The following is a 7,991-nucleotide window of genomic DNA, read 5'->3' as shown; positions in this document are numbered from 1 at the left end:
TGATTCCCCAGAGGTCTATGACTGTATACCAGGCACCTCTCTAAGGAGACTTTTAATCATAGAAAGAAAACTTGAGGCACCCCTACAATTTTTGTCCTTTTCACTTTCCCACCCTTCAAAAAATAAAGCTCAAAAAAGCTACCCTACAGTTTAGACCCTGCTAGCACTTCTTGAATCAATCTCCAATTAGTAACCTATCAAACTCTGAAAACTGAAATAATTTTAAAATATTCTAATTATAAAAACTTATAAGAGGAAATCATGCATTTTATATGAACTATGTCCATCTTTTTCATTGATTTTTATCTTTTCCATTGATAGAATGTCCCAAACCATCTGGAGAGAGCTGGGGTTTGGTTGGCTTCATTTCCATTCGGCACTAATAACATTTTGGGCAGTGAGGAGTAGAGGATGGAAGTAGGCCCTAGAGAAACAGTTTTCATATCGAGGGTGTGCAGGTTCTTGAGATAATGTTATATCCATCTCTGGAATGACAGAATGGGAGTGTACAAGTGAGTTCCATAGAGAGTTTAGTTTGGGAGCAATATTTCCCAGCTGAGTACTCACTTTCCAGCATAAATTTCAGTGACATTTTAAATCCTCTAAGAGGAATTGATGAGTGAGAGAGAACTAGAACCCATTTTTATCTTCCCATAGCCTAATGGGAAAATTATAGTCTCTACTGTGCCATGCTGCACTTATTATTTGGGCTATCCATATAGATTGTAGAAATTGCTCCGTTATTATGGAAGTGCTATTTCACAGGTATTAAAACTTTAAGCAAATCCATATACCTCCCATTTCTTTGAGCTAAGCTTTTGCTTCTCCTCTTTTCTCTAATAACCTTTGTGGGGACCAATTTTTAATTGGGGAGTGCTAGCTAAGCGGCTTGCCGCAATATTGGGGCGAGGAAGGAGACCGGCAGCCTCCCTCAAAATAGAACAGGATTTATTTTAACAAGAACAAACTTAAAAAAAAAACAGGATCAGTAGGATAAAGGGAAAGGAAATAAAATGGGGAAAGGGAAATTATAATACCTAAAAAATACCACCGCCCAGGAATCAGCTGAAAATATGCAGCAGAATGCCTGTCGCTTTCCAGCTTCCACCTAGAATGCCCAATTCTCCTCCCCCAAACCTAGAAACACCCCACACAGCCCCAGCCAATGGGATGACCGTTCTGACAGTCACATGACTGCCTTCACTAGGCTTCCAATCATTATAATTGTGCCAGGCCCATGTAGACATCAGCGAGTGGTGATGACGTGAGGTGCCAGAGCCCTGGCAATGGCTACAACCAGTGGGTGGAGCACCGTGTGGTTTGCAGAGCCCCAGGCCAGTGTGCGCCAAGGCATAGAAACCTCAAATAACAATTAATTCTTCACACCTTCAAACCCTGTTCCTAGAAAAGGGAATTAGAGGTTTACCTGTTTTAGAGGTGAGGTTGTGTGTTGTAATACTGCTGCTGTTAACATTTACATAGCTCTTGGTTTGCAATGCACTTTGTGTACAAAAGTCCTAGCATCATTTCAAGTTTTAATAGCTATTGAAGCTTTGGGGTATTAAAATTTCACTAAGACTTTGTGACACCTCATATATATTATTTAATCTTTACCTGTAAGGCAGGTGCTACTTTTACCCCCATTTTATACATGAAGATCCTGAGAGTTAGGGAGATGAAGGGATTTACCCAATATCACACAGTTAATAAGTTTATGAGGCAAGATTTGAATTTGGGTCTTCTTGACTCCAGGGCCAACTCTCTCCACTACTTCAAATGGTAGAACAAACCTTAGAAAGAGTCAGAAAGCTTGGGTTTGAAATCCAGCTCTGACCCTTAAATGGTGTGTGGGTCAGGCAACTAATTTCTTTTCTGCAAACCTCAAATTTTCTCCACCTTTAAGGTGGAAATATTAATGAGGTTCTCCCTACCTCATGGGGTTGTTGTAAATGTGAGTTATCATTACTGCAGGATTCTTCTTCCCTTTTCTTATATGTTATCCCAAAGTTGGCTAGCTGTGGATCATGGTCTTGGCACCATGAATTCCTACTTGCACCACTATTTGATAGCTGACATTTTTGAGGTAGCCCACAATGAAGACTTCCAATTTTTATAGTGGCTTTCTCTCTTTCCTTCTATGTGATAGCTGGTCCTTCTGTCCTTCCATCATTCTTGAAACTTTGCCTTCTTCTGTTCTCCATATAGAGGCTCTGCCCCCATAGAAAATGCAGGGTAGTGTCATGAAAATTTCTAAGTCCTACGAAGAAAAGAAACAGCAAAGTCTCCAAGCCATGGAAAATAGGTTTATTGAGAGAGGGCCTACCTTAGACCCCTATCAGGGTCTAAGACCTGAAGACCCTGAGCCTAGGGATCCAGTGGTTTTTATACTACATAAAGGCTTAAATGCTTTTATACCCTACTATTTTTAGACAAACTCCTCGCACAATTACTAACTCTTGGATAATATGCTTTGATGACACCAGGAGAGCTCATGCATTTCTATCAGCTAATTTCTAAGCTGTGATGGGTCCTTTCTAGCTCAGGAGTTACTATTTTTGCTATTTGACCTTTAAGCTGATTGGTAGATTGAGAGTATCTGAGTTATCCAAAATCAGATTACAATGTAACATGTATATTAGTTCTACCAATATCTTATCTTACTTACTCTATTATTATCTGTGTAAGCTATTAAAGAATATCTAAACATGTTGAATCACAATTTGTAGTCTAAATACTGATTATTACCATAGTTAAATCACTTAAATCTAAAGGGTGTTAAGGGCTAAAATTCTAGCTAAACTGTCTAAACTATTTAATGAGTGGTCGCCAATAAATTATAAGCTTTAGCAAGAGTTAGGCTTTTAAGCATTTATTAAGGAGAATAAGAATTTGGTAAAGAAAAAGAAAGGCCTAGATTCCTATCTATTAAAGGGAGAGCACATTTCTAGCTCCGCTCTCCGCCAGAGTCCAAAAGGAAGAGCACCTCCGTCTCCTCCTTCCTCCTCCCACTAGTCCACGTCACTTCCTGATACCAAAGACTCCTGGTCTTGCCCTCAAAGACCTTCGCTTCATGGGCAGAACTCTTCTACAGTTAGTATCCAGCAGGTGGTGTTATTCCAATCGTTACAGTCCCCCCTGTTGTTCCTCAAGAAACAAAATGTTTCCTTGACGGAACAGTAAAAAGAATATAATAACTATTGCTAACTAATAATATGTGAACAACAATATAGAAAAGGAAGAGAGGAAAGTTTTGTCCAGAGGGGCGATTTTTTTTTTTTTGTCCTCATGAACCGACGCTTTGACATTGGTCTTGCAAAGGGAGGGCCTCTGCAGAGAGTACATATTACAGATGGTGTATATTATAACCGAAAAAGAAAAGAGAAAAAAACAAAACAAAACTGTTCATTTAAAGTCTCTGAAAGTCTTTTCTCAGATGTCCTCTAGGTGTAGTCGTGGAATGGAAGTCTTTTCAGGGGTTGATGTGTGGATACTGGTAATCAGCCAGGAAATTTCCTACAAAATTGAGCTTAACAGAACTTTAAAATAGCTTTGTCAATAATCAAATCAAACAATGAAAGTTCTCAAAAACATGTCTAAGGGAATTCAGAATCTTAGTTGTTACACATGAAACATATAATAAAACAAAAATTGAAACATTCTTTAAAATTATAATATTACTATTATATATTATATAATATTACTATAGTCCCCCCCTTATGGAGGGTAATTGAGAAGACAATTGCTGTGATATTAATTTTTCAAAATAATTTTTATCTTTGTTTCATCACTTTTTGCATCATCTGCCTAATCATCCTCATGCCATTATGAGAAATTTAAAAAATCTAATATAATTGGTAACAGGTGTCAAGGCCAAATTCAACACTGTATTTATCATGACACCTGAGATAATTATGGGGGTTACCATAAAAGAACAGAGAAATGATGGGATATGAGCATTCCCACACTTGAGCAATATGTACTGCCCATACAGTATGCCAGGCTTAAAATAGGTGGATGGAATATATGTCCATGCCACCGAACATATTGGAGGAAACTGAGTCAGACTTAATCAGATGCATGGGATTGAGATGTCCATGGCATCAGGCATATAGGAGGGAGCATAGAAGCCAGGCGTAGAATAAGATGGGTGGGATGAATACTTCCAGCCATCTGTACAATATTGTGGGGAAAAATAAAATAAAATATTAAACCAAGAGAATCCAACCTCAACATTAGTCAAAAGCCGTTCCCTCGGCCATACCTTGACTTCATGCATGTCTCCCATCTGTTAAGGGCTAAAATTCTAGCTAAACTGTCTAAACTATTTAATGAGTGGTCGCCAATAAATTATAAGCTTTAGCAAGAGTTAGGCTTTTAAGCATTTATTAAGGAGAATAAGAATTTGGTAAAGAAAAAGAAAGGCCTAGATTCCTATCTATTAAAGGGAGAGCACATTTCTAGCTCCGCTCTCCGCCAGAGTCCAAAAGGAAGAGCGCCTCCGTCTCCTCCTTCCTCCTCCCACTAGTCCGCGTCACTTCCTGATACCAAAGACTCCTGGTCTTGCCCTCAAAGACCTTCGCTTCATGGGTAGAACTCTTCTACAGTTAGTATCCAGCAGGTGGCGTTATTCCAATCGTTACAAGGGTGAGGAAAAATCTCACTCACAGTAGGGAGAGCCAAACAACGATGACTCTTCAAACTAGTGCTCAGACATTTGCTCTTTAAAAGAGTCCTTTTGCAACCATGTTATTATTTCAAGCACATTTACTTAAAACTTTGATAAGGAGATTTATGAAAGATTTGTGATCACATCAACATGGTGGACTCTTCATGGAAGTCCATTTACCAGTGTAGATTGTAACCCTTCTGTGACTTAGTTGATCAGTCCCAGAGAGCTGTTCAAAAGCACAAAAATATTGAAGGACTTGCTTAGGGTCACAGAGATAGTAAATCAGAGGGGCCATTTCAACCAAGGTCTTCCTGATGCTATCCACATTGCCATGCTTCATGATTTACATAAAGTCAATAATACTAGCTTATAGTTACAGTCATATGGTTTTATTATTTTTGTTATTAATAGCTATGTCTTTAGTTTTCCTAATTTTCCTAATGCATCCACCCTCACATTCCTGACATAAATTGACTCACCAAGCCATAGTTTCCATATCTGTAAAACTGAGTAATTTTCAGTTTACAGAAACCTTATGTTTCTATTCTCCAAGGTTCAAAATTTTGGAGTCATCCTTTACTTTCCCACATTCATTCAATCCCCATATTTAATTAGTTACCAATGGTCAGTCTATTCCTTGAACATCTTTGAAATCTGTCCCTTATAGAAAAATACTTTATTATTTACCATTTGTTAATATTGCTTGAACCTGGTTTTATATGGCTAGAAAATTGTCTAATCCAAAAACTTACTATAAAGGTCAGGTTGACCTCAGAGATATTCTAGGGAAGCCAGATAGCTTTAAGGGTTCCAACCAGTGCTTGTTCCAGGTCTTGGTTTGGGTTCACACGAAGCTTATGTTTTGGGTTCTCCAAATTAGATTGACTTACCTTCCAATAGATATCTCAAACTGTTCTCTAGAAACTACCTAGGCCTACATGAGGCCAATCAGGCAACTGATCTTTAAGCTGTCGTCTGAACTGTATAGTTCTATTGTTCTCTATTATTTGAACAAAGATTCATTAGGAAGTCACCCCTACTTCCAGTTCTTTCCTTTACCCAATGACCAAATAAATTCCTTTCTAAACTATTTCAGATTTTGGGGCTCATTCTTGTGACTAACACCCCTTACACAGCCAGAACTCTTAGTTTAGACCTTCATCCATCTTTCTTCTGGACTACTGCAATAACCTTTTAATTGATTTCCCTGCTTCGATTCTCTAACCATTTCAACTCATTCTTTGTTTGCATGGCTAATGAAATAATCTTAAAACCCAGGTCTTGCTATATTGTGTAGCTAGGTGGTGCAGTGACCTGGAGTCAGGAAGATGTGAGTTTCTAGCCTCAGATACACTTACTAGCTTGTGTCCCTGGACAAGTCACTTAACCCTGTTTGCCTCAGTTTCCTCATCTGTAAAATGAGCTGGAGAAGGAAATGGAAAAACTACAACAATATCTTTGCCAAGAAAACTCCAAAACGGGTCATGAAAATGAAGAGTCAGTCATGACTAAAACAAGTGAGGAACAATGTTCTATATTGCTCCTTTGCTTAAAAAGCCTTTATGGATGACTGATGACTCTAAGATAAAATAAAAAATCCTTAGGCTAGCATTTCAAGTTTATCACAATCTTGCTCCAGTCTACCTTTCCAGACTGATCTTCACCTTGATCCCCTTCATGCACTGTCTGTTTCAGTCAAAGGGGCCCATTTGTTGTTTTCTAAGCCCAGGATTCCTTTTCTCACCTCTTTGCCTTTTTGTAATGCTTGGACTTCATTCCTTCCATACCTTTACCTCTTATGATGCCTGCTTTCCAAAGACCAAATCTGGTGATACCTTAAGTGGACTCCTAATTCCCCTCTGCTGTTGGTACCCTGTCTCTCCTAAAATGTTAGTGCATTTGCCTGTATATGTCTTATATTTCCTTAGTCTAGCAGTTCTCAAATCTTTTTTTTGTCTCAGGACCCCCTTTACGCTCTTAAAAATTATTCAAGATGCCAAAGAGCTTCTGTTTATGTAGGTTATAACTATTAATATTTCCTATATTAGAAATTGAAATGGATAACTATGTAAAATATTTATTAATTTAAGATACCAATAACAAAACCATGACATATTAATGTAAATATTTTCCAAAATTAAAAAACAAACAAACTAGTGTTGAGTATCATCTTTTTACATATTTTTGCAAATCTCTTTAAGGTCTGACTTATTAGAGGACAGTTGGATTTGCATATCTGCTTCTGCCTTCCTTCTATTGTGATATATTATTCTGGTTGAAGCATATGAAGAAAATCGGCCTCACACAGTTATGTATTAGAAAAAGGGAGAAGTATTTTACTAGACAAATAATGTCTTAGTATTATTACGAAAAGAGTTTTGACCTTGAGGAGCCTCTGAAATCTGAATCTACACTGGTAGATGGACTTCCATGTAGAGTCCACAATGTTGATGTGATCACAAATCTTTCACAAATCTCCTTATCAAATTTTTAAGTATATGTGCTTGAAATAATAACATGGTTGCAAAAGGACTCTTTTAAAGAGCAAATGTCTGAGCACTAGTTTGAAGAGTCATCATTGTTTGGCTCTCCCTACTGTGAGTGAGATTTTTCCTCACCCTTTAGATTTAAGTGATTTAACTATGGTAATAATCAGTATTTAGACTACAAATTGTGATTCAACATGTTTAGGGATTCAAAGACTATACATTGAGAAATGCTGACCTATTAGAATGTGGACTCCTTGAAGGTAGGGATTATTATGTTTCAACCTTTGCATCCTTAGCACCTAGAAAAGTATTTGGACATAGTAAATATAGTAAAAGCTTGTTGAAATAATGAAGTGATGGAGCTGGGAATCCAATTCATTCATGTCTTCCGACTCCCAAACCAGGAGCCCATAGTAGCTCTTCTCCTTGAAAATTGTTTACACTAATTTATTACTTTTGAGGCTCCTTTATCCTAGATATTTTCAGTTCTTTTGGGTTTCTCAAGCTGTGTCTCATTATACAACTATGTTTCAAAACCCATATATTTAAGTGGGTCAAAGTAAATGAGGAATTATGAAAATATGTACAAAAATGTTTAATGCAATAAGTCATGAAGTTTATTAGAATAAATTTTCTTCTCTATAAACTAATCCTGGATCAGCTATAGCTAATTAAATTTGAATTTAGGGATAAATTAAAAAGCAATTTTTTAATCCTAGAAATTTCATTAAGAATATTTGACTGTAACAACATTATGTATGTTTCCTATGGTCTATAATTATGGGAAGATGAAATAGTCCTATAATAGTCCTATAATCAGGATAAATTTTTTT

This window comes from Dromiciops gliroides, chromosome 1 (genome assembly GCF_019393635.1).
Source record: "Dromiciops gliroides isolate mDroGli1 chromosome 1, mDroGli1.pri, whole genome shotgun sequence".
In the NCBI taxonomy this organism is placed as follows: Eukaryota; Metazoa; Chordata; class Mammalia; order Microbiotheria; family Microbiotheriidae; genus Dromiciops; species Dromiciops gliroides.
Note: the sequence above shows the minus strand (reverse complement) of the source record.